Here is a 13,981-nt window from a genome sequence, read left to right as displayed (position 1 = left end):
AGTGGTACAGTCAGTTAATTGGCTGACTTTTGATTTCAGCTCAGGTCATGGTCTCAGGGTCCTGGGATCCAGCCCTGCATCAGGCTCCGTGTTCAGCGGGGAGTCTGCTTGAGGATTCTCTCTCTCCCCCAGTCCCTCCCCAACTTGCGTGCACATACACACTCTCTTTTTCTCTCTCAAATAAGTAAATAAATAAATTTATCCTAAAAAAAAAGAAGAAATATAGGCTGAGTAGTGCTATACGTATTAAAAAAAACCTAAATTTGTAGCTACAAACTTTCTGAAAAAGAAAACTCCTAGCCCATATAAGTTTGGTGGTGAATTTTGCCAAACATTAAAGGAAGAAATAATACCAGTTCTAGAGAAATTTTTCCAAAAAACGGAACAGGGTAGAACATTTTCCAATTTATTTTATGAGGCCAATATTAACTGATACCAAAATCAGACAAAGACATTACATGAAAAGAAATCTAAAGCCCAAATATACCTCATGGACAGAGATGCAAAAGTCCTTGGCAACATGTTAGCAAGTCAAATCCAGCAACATATTAAAAGGTAACACATAATGAACAAGTGGGGGATGCAAGTGATAAGGAAAATCTGTGTCCTAAGATGGCCAACCAAGCCAGCGAGAGAGTCCCAGTCCTTGCTCGGGGCTCTTCCAGGTTCTTCTCCCTGCTCTGCTTCCCGCGAGCACCAGTCCGGGTCCTTCTCCCTGCCCCGCTTTGCGCACGCGCCAAAAGTACCAAGTATGCGGAAGTAGAAGTGTATAAATTGCCCCCTTTGTGCTCGGGGCTCAGACCTTTGGACACCACTCTCCTCTGAGCGCACTGGTATTAAATAAACCTCCTGCCCTCCAAGATCTCCAGGTGCCGCTTGATTCTTCCATTGGGCGATCCAGTCCAGGTTCTGTAACACAAGGTTGGTTCAACATCTGAAAATCGATCAATGTAATTTACCGTATCAGCAGATAAGAAAAGAAAAATAACTATTTCAATGATGCAGATAATGTATTTTAGCAAAATTCAACATCCATTCATAATAAAATCTCTAAAGAAACGAGAAGCTATGAAACTGAGAAATCTGTTCACAATGTCCCTTTGCCTAAAATCCTATACCATTTCTATTGTTCCTGTCCCCTCTAACTCTAGTACTCTGCCAGCTTTCTCTTCACTCATTCATTCAATATCTATCAGTATCTACTGTGTGGAAGGCACACAGTTGTGGGTGCTGGGGGACAGAGCTGTGAGCAAAATAATAAAAATTCTCTGCCTTCATGGAGCTTACATTCTAGCAGGTTAATGCAGCTCCTCATGGCTCCCTGCACACTCTGCTCAGTGGCCTTTCATTCCCTCACACTCGTCATTTCCCTCCTGGCACAGGACCTCTGAGGGACATGCTGGTCCCTCTGGAATTCTTTTCCTTCTCATTTTTTTTAAAGATTTTATTTATTTTAATAGAGAAAGAGACAGCGCACATGCACAAGTGAGGGGGAAGGGCAGAGGGAGAGGGAGAAGCAGCCTAGCAGGCTCTCCACTGAGCAGAGAGCCCAATGGACGTGCGACTCTATCCCAGGACCCTGGGAGCATGACCTGAGCCAAAGGCAGTTGCTTAACCAACAGAGCCACCCAGGCACCTGTCTCTCCCATCTTTGTAACTCTTACTTATTTTTCAGATGTTAGCTGAAGAGTCACTTCTGTAGGGAAGTCTTCCTTGATTTCCCTGCCTAGATGCCCTCCTCTTTTATATGCTCTTACTGTGCTTACTTTCCTTCTCGTTATAGCCCTTATTGTATAATTATTTATGTGACACTTTGATTGACCTCTAGGTCTCCAATGGATTATGGGCTCTGTGAAGGCAGGGGCTCTGTTTTCACTCAACAGTGTCACTAATACCCAGTACAGAGTAGGTGCTCATTCAGTATTGTTTAAAAGAGTGAATTTATGCCTTCCTCCAAAACTTTATTAAATTTTGGCCTGGAATGGAATAAGAATTGGACTAAGAACCTGCTAAGAAAATAGCATCCAAGATGTGGAGAAAAGGGAATCCTCATGCATGGTTGGTGGGAATGTAAATTGGTGCAGCCACTGTGGGAAACTGTGGAGGTTCTTCACAATATTAAAACTAGAAATACTATATGGTCTAGAAATTCCACTGCTGGGTATTTACCCAAAGAAAATGAAAACAAAACATTAATTTAAAAAGATATGCAGCCCTATGTTTATTGCAGCATTATTTACAATAGCCAAGATATGGAAGCAGCCTGTGTCCACCGATAGATAAACGGATAAAGAAGTGGTATATATACAATGGAATATTACTCAGCCATAGAAGGAATGAAATCTTGTCATTCCTGACAACATGGATGAACTTAGTGTCATGCTAAGTGAAATAAGTCAGACAGAGAAAGACAAATGCCATATGATTTCACTGATATGTGGAATCTAAAAAATAAAACAAATGAACACACATATATACACACACAATAGAAACAGTCTCATAAATACAGAGAACAAACTGGTGGTTGCCAGAGGGGAGGGAGTGGGGGATGGGCAAAATAGATGAAGGGATTTAGAGGTATAAACTTCCAGTTGTAAAATAGAGAAGTCACAGGGATGAAAAGTACAGCATAGGAAATATAGTCAGTAATATTGTAATAACCTTGTATGGTGACAGATGGTAACTACTTACCCTGGTGAGCACTGCATAATGTATAAAATTGTTGAATCCTTCGGTTGTATACTTGAAACGAACATAACATTGTATGTCAACTACACGTCAATAAAAAAAGAAAGAAAACAGCATCCAAGGAAGCATTAAGTAATTTATTAGTGGTCTTTAAATTAGTCATCAACCTGTCTAACCATATTTGGATTCACCCCATCGTTTTTCCACTTCATTTGTGGGATCTCAGGGGAGGCTTTTGAAGTTCAGCGCACTATGTGAACTGCATTCCTCTGCTCTGCTGACTTATCCACAAGGCGAATGAGGTTTGTTTTGTGTAACTAGATTTTGTGCATACTCTTACCAGACTTGGTCCTCCATCCTCTCTCATCTGTAAGGTGCTGGGCTCCATCAGGCGATTTCCCACATTCCTTCTGACCAAAGCTTTAGGAGCAGGGGCTGGGGCCCTGCACACTCACCAGTGAGGACTTGGCTCACCGGTGCTGCTGGGACCCAGGCGAGATGCTGCGCCCACAGCTCCAGCTTCACCCAGAGAGCCGCGGGAGGTGCTTGCAGAGAGAGGCTGGGTGGGGATGGCTTTCTCACTGGCAGGCAAGGCAGTGTGGGCCAAGGCAGTCAGGGGAAAACAAGAACAGCAGCTTTGATTCCTGGGATGCTCTCTGCCCTCCTCCCCCACCCTGACCTCCCCCACAGGAACCTAACTGTGTATCTCAGTCCTAGAATGTGAGGAATGCGCCAGAGCCTGATAGGCCTGAAGCAATCTGCAGAGAGGCAGGGAGGAGCGCTGCTCCCCAGTCAGAGGCCTGACAGTGTAAGGACTCTGGGTCCTGAGGGCTGGGCTGCCCCTCCCCTCCTCCCTGGGCTTCCTGCTGCAGCTGGATCTCAAAGGGGGCATTGTGCATTGAGTCCGCTCTAGGTCCCTCCCTTGTCTGCTAGGAGGTTGGAGAAGGGGCACTGTTAGAAAGGTGCCCCCACCAGCCTGTTAAGACTCATGTCCCTTGGAAGGATGGTGCAGACACAGGGGGTTGTTTCTGAGTCCCCGGAAGCAGTCTGTCCTCTGTCTGTTGGCTTTTACTATTTTTTTTTCCCAAAGAAACAGCTGTTTAGTTTCATATTCTTCATTTTTTTCCAGTTTTATTGAGATGAAGTTGACACACAGCACTGTAGAAGATTAAGGCATACAGCATAATGATTTGACTTATTGTCAAATCACAATAAATTTAAATTAAATGTCTATGTGTTCAGTTTCTACTTGATTTCTGCTCTTCCTTTACTATTTTCTTTCCTCCTTCCCCTTGCTTGTTTCGTTGGTTCTGCTTAGACAACTGATTTGAGACTGTCTTCTTTGCGCATATAAGCATGTGATGTTTTAAAGCTCCCTTTAAGCACTGCTTTTGCTGCATCCCCCAAATCTTGATAGGTTGATTTCATTGCATTCAAACTATTTTTTAATTTCCCTTGTGATTTCTCCCTCATCCCTTGAGTTATTTAAGAGTGTTTTGTTTAATTTGCACATATCTGGGGATTTTCCAGATATTTCCCTTTTATTGATTTCTAATTCAATTCCTTTGTGTTCAGAGAACATTCGTGGATGATTTCAATTTTTTGAATTTCTTGACATTTGTTTTTTGTCTCGGAATATGTTCTTCTTGGTGAATGTTTCATATGTGCTTGAAAAGACTGTCTATTCTGATGTTTTTTGGGGAGCATTGTTATATAAATGTCAATTGGGTCAAGTTGATTGAAAGTATTCAAGTCTTCTGTATCCTAACTGATTTTTTGTGGTGGTGGTGGTTGGGGTTTTTTTTTTTTTTTTTGGTCTACATGTTCTATTAATTCCTGTGAGAGAAGTGTTGCAATATCCTGCAAAAATAGTAGATTTTATTAGTTATTTCAGTTTTGTTACTTATTGCTTCATGCATTTTAAACTGTGTTGTTAGGTACATGCATTTTTTTTTTTTTTAAGAATTTATTTTTAAGTAATCTCTACATCCAACCTGGGGCTCAAACTCACAACCTGGAGATCGCATGCCCCACTGATTGAGCCAGCCAGGTGCCCCAGTACATACACTTTTTTTTTTTTAAAGCAGGCCTCACACCCAGCATGGAGCCCAATGTGGGGCCTGAGCTCACTCATGCCCCTGAGATCAAGACCTGAGCTGCAATCAAGAGTCAGATGCTTAATCGACTGAGCCACCCAAGTGCCCCAACTTTTAAGATTGTTATATCTTTTTAACAAATTAGCCCCTTTATTAATGTCCCTATTTATCCTTGGTCATGTTCCTTGTTTTGAAATTCACTTTAATTGATATGAGGCATTTCCTTTGATCGGTACTTGAATGGCATTTCTCTTTTTTTTTTTAAAGATTTTTATTTATTTATTGAGAGAGAGAGAGAGAATGATAGAGAGAGAGCATGAGAGGGAGGAGGGTCAGAGGGAGAAGCAGACTCCCTGCTGAGCAGGGAGCCTGATGCGGGACTCGATCCCTGGACTCCAGGATCATGACCTGAGCCGAAGGCAGTCGCTTAACCAACTGAGCCACCCAGGCACCCTTGAATGGCATTTCTATTTTTATCCTTTTACTTTTAACCTAGTTATGTCTTTATATTTATATATTTCATTCCCTTTATCCAATCTGGCAATCTCTGAATTTTAAATGGAGAGTTTAGGCCATTTTTATTTAATGTAATTATTATTTGGTTGGGTCTAAATTTACCATCTTGTTATTATTATTATTAATATTTAGAGAGAGAGAGAGAGCACATGTACACACCCGCAAGCATTTGAGGGAGGGGCAGAGGGAGAGAGAAAATCTTAAGCAGGCTCCACACTCAGCTCAGAGCCCAACTTGGGGTTTGATCTCAAGACCCTGAGATCATGACCTGAGCGGAAATCAAGAGTTGATGCTTAACTGAATGAGCCACCCAGAGACCCCAATTATTATTATTTTTTATTCCATTTGTTCTTTGTTCCTTTTTCCTCTTTTCCTGCCTTCTTTTGGTTTGACTATTTTTTAATGATTACATTTAATATTAGGTATACTTTTTAAAATTTTAAAACACACCTTAACAAATTTAAAAGAATAGAATAAAACAATTTTTGCTATCACACTACCATGGAATTAAGCTAGAAATCAATAATAGAAAGATAACTGGAAAATCCCAAAATATGTGGAGATTAAACAATACACTTTTAAATAACACATGGATTCTAGAAGAAATCTCAAGAGAAATTTAAAAAATATTTTGAACTCAATGAAATTGAAATAATAACTTATCAAAGTTTGTGGGATGCAGTGAAAGCAGTGCTTAGAGAGAAATTTATAACACTGAATATATTAAAAAAAAGGAAAGACCTAAAATTGATAATCTAAATTTCCACCTTAGGAAACTAGAAAAAGAAGAGCAAATGAAATCCAAAGTAAGTAGAAGAATAGAAATGATAATAATTAGAACAGAGACCAATGAAATTGAAAACAGGAAATCAATAGAGAAAAATTAATGAAACCAAAAACTGGGTCTTTGAAAAGATCAATAAAAAGATAAAAAGTAAAATAGATGAAAAAAAGAGGGAGGACACAAATACTAATATCAGAAATGAAAAGGGGTCATTATTACAGATCCCATGGAAATTAAAGGATAATAAAGGAATACTATGAACAACTCTATGCCCACAAATCTGATAATGTAGACAAAATGGACTAATTCCTTAAAATGAACAATCTGACCAAAGTCACACAAGAAGAAATAGATGATTTGAATGGGCCCATATCTATTAAAGAAATTGAGTCAATAATTAAGAATCTTCCAAAACAGAAAGAACCAGACCCAGATGGGTTCATGGGTGAATTCTACCAGATGTTTAAGTTAGAAATTATACCAAAGCTCTAAAAATCTCTTTTAGAGGTTAGAAGCAGAGGAAATACTTCCTAATTCATCCTATGAGACCAGCTTTACCTTAATACCCAAACCAGACAAAAACATTACAAGAAGAGAAAACGACAGACCAATATCTTTCACGAGCATAGATGCAAAAGTCCTCAACAAAATATTAGCAAATTGAATCCAAAAAAGTATAAAAAGACTTATATACCATGACAACTGGGATTTATCCCAGATATGCAAGTAGGTTTAACATTCAAAATCAATTAATGTAATCTATCCCATAGAAAAATCACATAATCATGTGAATAGATGCAGAAAAAGCATTTAATAAAATTTAACACTCATTCATGATAAAAACTCTTAGTAAGCTAGGAATAGAGGGGAACTGTCTCAACTTGATAAAAATGATCTACAAAAAACCTACAGCTAGCATCATACTTAATTGTGAGAAACTCAAGACTTTGCCTCTAAGATCAGATACAAGGCAAGCATGTCCCTACTCACAATTCCGTTTCAACATTGTACTGGAAGTCCTTGCTAATTAGTAAGGCAAGAAAAGGAAACCAAAGGTATACAGGTTGGGAAGCAAGACTTAAAACTGTCATTGATCATCTGTATAATATATGTGATTATAGCAAGATTTCAAGATACAAAGTTAACATAAAAATCAATTGCTTTTCTAAATACTAACAATGAACCAGTAGAATTTGAAATTAAAAACACAATACCATTTACATTAGCACCCACCAAAAGGAAATACTTTTAACAAAATATGTACAAGTTCTTTAGGAGGAAATCTATAAAACTCTGATAAATGAGATCAAAGAAGAACTACATAAATGGAGATAATATTCCATGTTCATGAATAAGAGGAAGACTCAATATTGTTAAGCCGTCTGTTCTTCCCAGCTTGATCTATAGATTCAATGCAATCTCCATCAAAATCCCAGCAAGTTATTTTATGGATATTGACAAAATGATTCTAAAATTTATATGGAAAGGCAAATGACTCAGAATAGCCAACACCATATTGAAAGAGAAGAACAAAATTGGAGGACTGATGCCACCTGACTACAAGACTTACTATAAAGCTGCAGTAATCAAGACAGTGTGGTTTTGGCAAAAGACAGACAAATAGATTAATGGAACAGAATAGAGAGCCCAGGAAATAGACTCCTATAAGTATAGTCAACTGATCTTTGACAAAGGGGCAAAGGCAAAAGAATGGAGCAGAGATAGTCTTCTCAAGAAACGGGGTGCTGGAATAACTGGACATCTAGACCTGTGTCTGGTCTAGACACAGACCTTACACCCTTCCCCAATAATTAATCAAAATGGATCACAGACCTAAATGTAAACTATGAAACTATAAAACTCCTAGACAATAACATAGGAAAAAACCTAGATGACCTTGGGTATAGTGATGCCTTTTTAGATATGACACCAAAGACATGATCCATGGAAGAAATAATTGATAAACTGGACTTCATTAAAATTAAAAATAAAACAAAACAAAACAACTGCTTCTGGGAAAGACAATGTCAAGAGAATGAGAAGACAAGCCACAGACTGGGAGAAAACATTTGCAAAGAATATACCTGATAAAGGACTGGTGTCTAAAATATGCAAAGAACTATTAAAACTCAACAATAAGAAAACAGCCCAATTAAAGAATAGGCCAAAGACCTTAACAAACACCTCACCAAAGAAGATACGCAGAAGGAAATAAGCATATGAAAAGATGTTCCTCATCCTTTGTCATAAGGGAAATGCAAATTAATACCACTACATACCTATTAGAATGACCAAAATCTAGAACACTAACACCACCAAATGCTGATAAGGATGTGGAGCAACAGAAATTCTCATTCATTGTTAGTGGAAATGCAAATGGTACAGATGCTTTGGAATACAGTTTGGTGGTTTCTTTCTTTCTTTCTTTTTTTAAAGATTTTATTTATTTATTTGACAGAGAGAGACAGTGAGAGAGGGAACACAAGCAGGGGGAGTGGGAGAAGCAGGCTTCCCGCAGAGCAGGGAGAATATCATTCAGTGCTAAAAAGAAACAAGTTATCAAGCCATAGAAAGACATGGAGGAAACTTAAATGCATATTACTAAATGAAAGAAGCCACTCTGGAAAGGCTATGTACTGTACGATTCCAGCTATATGACACTCTGGAAAAGACAAAACTATGGAGACAGTGACAAGATCTGTGGTTATAGGGGAGGGGAGTTGTGATGAATAAGCAGAGCACAGAGGATTTTTAAAGCAGTGAAAATATTCTCTATGATATTATAATGATGGCTCTATGTCATTATACATCGTCTAAAGCCATAGCATATCCAACACCAAGAATGAATCCTAAAACTATAGACTTAGGGTGATTATGCTGTGTCAATGTGGGTTCATCCTTGGTAAATATTGTACCATTCTAGTGAGTCAAGTTAACGGGGGAGGCCGTGCATGTGGGGGTGGGTAGTAGGTATATAGGAAATCTCTGTATCATCTTCTCAATTTTGTTGTAAACCTAAAACTGTTCCAAAAAAGTTAAAAAAAATCAACAGAGCCTCAGGGACATGGGAGACAATATCAAAAGTTCTAACATTATAGACTCGCCACATAATTGGACTCCTCAAATAAGAGGAGAGATAGAATGGGGCAGATATCTTCTCAAAGGTACAAATTCAAGAAGCTCCGTAAGATAAATTAGAAGAAAAGTATATCTAGTCACATCATAGTCAAAGTGTTGAAAACCAAAGGTAAAGAGAAAATACTGAAAGAGCTAGGGGAAAAGACACATGACATACAGTGGAATATGACAGACTTTCTACTTTGACCAAACTTGAATCAAGTTCCTCTGAGTCTTTTTTCTGATTAGGTCCCAACCTTAGGCTCTGTCCTTGATCCACCTAGTTCAGGGTTAGGAAGAATCCTGCTGAGTCAGTTTAGCGAAAATTCCTTACTTAGTATCTGATCACCCTCGATGTCTGATAAAATTCCTCATCTACCCTCAATATCTTATCATCCTGGCTTGCCTTCAGCAAGAATTCTGTTGAGCAAGCCCAGCAAGAATCCTCCTATTCCTGATGTTTTGTGTCAGTAATTTTCCATTTACTTCCCCCTATCCTATTACTTGGCTATAAATTTTCACTTTTCTTCATTGTATTTGGAGTTGAGCCTAATCTCTCTCCCCTACCGCAAAACCCTATTGTAATAGTCCCTTCTTGAACAGACTCTCTTATCATCTTTAACAAGTGTCATGAATATTTTTTCTTTACAAAATATCAATTCCAAAGACATCTGATTTCCCATTACAAACCATGGGGGCCAGAGGACTATAAAACAACACTAATTGATAAGGAGTGATTCTCAGAGCTGACTGAAAAAAGGTGAGACCTAATGAATGCTATTCATGATATATACACTTTAAACACAAGGAGAGATTAAAAGCAAATGGATTGGAAAAGATATCATGTAACCTGTAAGCACAGGAAGGCTGGAGTGGCTATAGTACACAAAAAGATGCAATCATTAATGTGTGGGCTCAATAATAGATCCTTAAAGTATACAAAGAAGCAACTGAAAGAATTAAAGGGAGAAATAGAAATTCTACAATAACAGTTGGGGGTCTTAACACCCTCAGTAATGAAAAGAACAAAAAAATCACACATGATTGAAAGAACACAAAAGTCGGTAAAAGGAAAGGTCATCTGAAAACAATCATCTTGACATAATCAATATTTAGAGAACACTATATCCTATCACCACAGAATAGATCTTTTTTTTTCTCATGTACACAGTACCTTTATTGAGACAGACCCAATTTGTGAAGAATATGACCCATGCTCAAACTCATACTTCATCTGCATATGGTCTAGACACCACAACCAAATACATTGTTGTAAGGACATTAATTTTGGCTATGACATTTACTTGTTTATAAATCTTCCATCACTCACCACTGCCTACAAGGTTAATTTAAATCTCTTCAGACTGACATACAAAATGAAGCACAATCTGCCTGCCATCTTCCACCCCCTATCATCATGACTCATAATGCGCCATCTCATGTAATTTTTTTTTTGGCCATAGTTCATGTGGACTCTGTATTATCTGCCAAACATACATTGCACATTTGACTGCCAAGTCTTCATCCATTTCTTTCCCACTACTTTTTATGCCCTCCCTCATATTTTCACCTAGGATCATCTGTATCCTCTGAGGTTCAGACTGCCTCAAAGGTATTTGGGGGCCATGTGAGAACATCATGTGTTTCCATCAGTTCGCCAGCTGTATAACTTAGGACACGTTAATCTCTCTGCCTATGCCTCAGTTTTCTCATCTGTAAAATGTGTATAATATTAGTACTTGCCTAATAGGATTGTCATGAACTTTAATGAGCTAATGCATGTGAGACACTTAGGATGGTGCCTGGCACAGTGTGTATGATCAATATGTGCTAATTCTTATTTTGTGGTTATTATTGGTGGTAACTTTTGAGAGACCATTTTATTTTATTTTATTTTTTTAAAGATTTATTTATTTATTTGACAGAGAGAGACACAGCGAGAGAGGGAACACAAGCAGGGGGAGTGGGAGAGGGAGCAGACTTCCCGCCAAGCAGGGAGCCTGATGCAGGGCCCGATCCCAGGACCCTGGGACCATGACCTGAGCTGAAGGCAGCCGCCTAACCAACTGAGCCACCCAGGCGCCCCCGAGAGACCATTTTAATTAGATGGTGGGACAGGTGTCAGATTTTGTAATTTTCTTATGGGCTTCTGCATCTTAGCCAGCATTTCCTTAGCATAATCTCCAAACTGGCTGTTGCTAGAGAGATTAGAAGCATACCCGCAGCTCCCTTTGCAGAAATGCGGTGGATCTAACCAGGTCTAATTTCATCAGGGCCTTTTTGTGATGAAATGGATTGTCTACCCTGGCCCTCCAATATCCTCTATCCCCTCCCTGAATTTCAGTAAGTCAGTATCACTAAATTAATTTATCACATTTTAGCTGGCTTAGTTGTAGGGGATACACTCTCGCCATGAAGAACACCACCCCTTGTATCGCGGTGGTGGCATGAGAACTTCTCCTTATTTCTGCAATGTCTTCTGTGGCCTCTCCACCTGGTCACCTGTGGGACCCCATCACCAGAGACTGCACATTGCGTAGGGAAGGGGAGAGTGAACCAGGAGACGGGGAGAGGTGGAAGAATGAGGGGAGAGAGGAACTGGCTCATTGCCCCCACCCAAATACACTCTAGATCACAGACCTCCCCAAAACACAGCAATGACGGAAAAAGCCCACAAACCACCTGGCTACAAAGTCGCGGCCAGGGTGTGGAGTCCTGGGAATCATCCTGTGTGCTATGCAGGTGGTCTGGCCACTGGGTGTCACTCTTAGTCTGTGTTCCTTTGGTTTGGTATCAGGTTTCTGGCATTTGCTGGTCTCCTTCTTCTTCCCCCAGGCTCCCTCCCTGTGCTGATCTATCTCCCTTGGCAGGCTTTACTGACTGCGTAGACAGTGCACTGAGAATGAAACGACCCCAGAAGCGGATTTCTGATCTGCACCTGGGAAAGTAGCCTGTGTGTCACAGAAACAAGCAGTAACTAGTTCTATAGCCACAGCACCCAGGAAGTGAACTCTTAAAACATAGAAATATTTCATTAATTTTATCATTTATTGCTGTTATTTCCTCCTTTATATATTATTTGATTTTTATTTTATTAATCTATATTCTTATCTTTTTATTTAGTTCTTTCATTCTATCAAATTGAACATGTAGATTAAGTGGAAATTAAACCCAGGCAGAAGGACTGGGAGGAAAGACCTAAACACAAAAAACCTTTAGAGAAATAGAAATCATATTTAACAAACCTATTATTTTTACTTACCCTCTTTAGAACTTGGTGGGATTTTCAATTGAAGATTCACGTCTTCAATTCTGGAATATTCTCCATCATTTTCCTTGTGAATACTGACTCGTGAGTCTCTCCTGTGGAAGTTCTAGTAGATTATGCTGGGCATCTCATTCTATCTTCCAACTTTCTTGGTTAATTCTTCCGTTTTCTTGTTTCTCCATGCTATCTGAGTAATTTCTGCAAATCTATGCTCGGGTCCATTAGTTTTTTTTCTCTGCTGTGCTGAATCTTTTGTTTAACTTATCCAGTGAGTCCTTAATTGCAGTGACTTTGTTTTTTGTTTCCAAGAGTTGAATTTTGTTATTTATCAAATCTGTCTGTCCCTCTTCCTATAATACTCTATTCTTTCATTATGGTTCCTAAGTTTAAAATTTTTTTTTTTTTTTAAGTAGGCCATGCCCAGCGTGGAGCCCAACGTGGGGCTTGAACTTATGACCCTGAGATTGAGATCTGAGCCAAGATCAAGAGTCAGACATTTAACCGTCTGAGCCACCTGGATGTCCCAGTTTAAAAATCTTTTAAATTACTTTGACCTGCTTGTTCTTTCATTTCCAGCTCTATTATTTCCCATTCTTGCAATGCTGATTTATGGGCTGGCTGCATCTGCTGGTTTTCTCTCTCAGTAGTTAATTTCCTTATGTGATTTGTATCTCTTTATGATCTATGGTTGATCCTTGAACAATGCAGGGGTTAGGAATGCTGACCTCCTGTGCAGTTGAAAATCTGTGTGTAACTTTTGACTCCCCCCAAACTTAACTATTAATGCCTACTGTTGACTGGAACCTTTACTGATAACAAAAACAGTCAATTAACACGTATTTTATATGTTCTATGTATTATATACTGTATTCTTACAATAAAGTAAGCTAGAGAAAAGAAAATGTGATTAAGAAAATCATCAGGAAGGAGAAAGAGTGGGTCTCCGGCTGGCAGAGGGAGCACCGAGGAAGCATTAATGACCTTCTACAACAAGGTGAAACGAATAAAGAAGAGAGATTCAGTTCTAACATCCAAAAATCAGACTGAAAGATTGACCTGTCCTGGTTCCTCCGACTTTACTTTGAACCCATTTGAGGTTCTTCAGATGGATCCTGAAGTGACAGATGCAGGAATAAAAAAGTTTTGACCAAAATGAAGATGATGCTGACAGCACAAAAAGCTTTTGAAGCTGTGGACAAAGCTTAGAAGTTGCTCCTGGATCAGGAACAAAAGAAGAGGGCCCTGGATATCATTCAAGCAGGAAAAGAATACATAGAACACACTGTGAGAGTGAAAAAAGCAATTAAGGGGGAAGGAAAACCTACAAATTTGGGGAAGGATGATCCTGAGCTGTTCAAACAAGCAGTAAGTAAGAACAGACTAGGGTTGCCTGCCTTCAGCTCAGGTCATGATCCCAGGGTCCTGGGATTGAACCCCCATCAGGCTTCTTGCTCAGCTGGGAGTCTGCTTCTCTCTCTCCCTCTGTTCCCCCCCGCTCCCCTCCCCCAGCTT

The 13,981-nt window shown here is 39.3% G+C and overlaps 1 long non-coding RNA gene across 1 annotated transcript in view; it reads right to left on the bottom strand.

Moving 5' to 3' along the window:
- Positions 1-278: 278 nt before the first annotated feature.
- The window catches only part of LOC118006594, a 29,846-nt gene continuing 16,143 nt past the window's right edge, over positions 279-13,981 (bottom strand). The window contains exons 3-4 of the long non-coding RNA XR_004678129.1: positions 3,029-3,269; positions 279-909 (exon numbers count right to left, since the gene is read on the bottom strand). This is a non-coding gene — a long non-coding RNA (uncharacterized LOC118006594). The remainder of the gene's footprint in view (positions 910-3,028; positions 3,270-13,981) is intronic.

The sequence above is a fragment of the Mirounga leonina genome, unplaced genomic scaffold (genome assembly GCF_011800145.1).
Source record: "Mirounga leonina isolate KUSES-001 unplaced genomic scaffold, KU_Mleo_1.0 Mir_98, whole genome shotgun sequence".
In the NCBI taxonomy this organism is placed as follows: Eukaryota; Metazoa; Chordata; class Mammalia; order Carnivora; family Phocidae; genus Mirounga; species Mirounga leonina.
Note: the sequence above shows the minus strand (reverse complement) of the source record. Positions and strands in the feature narration are given on the sequence as shown.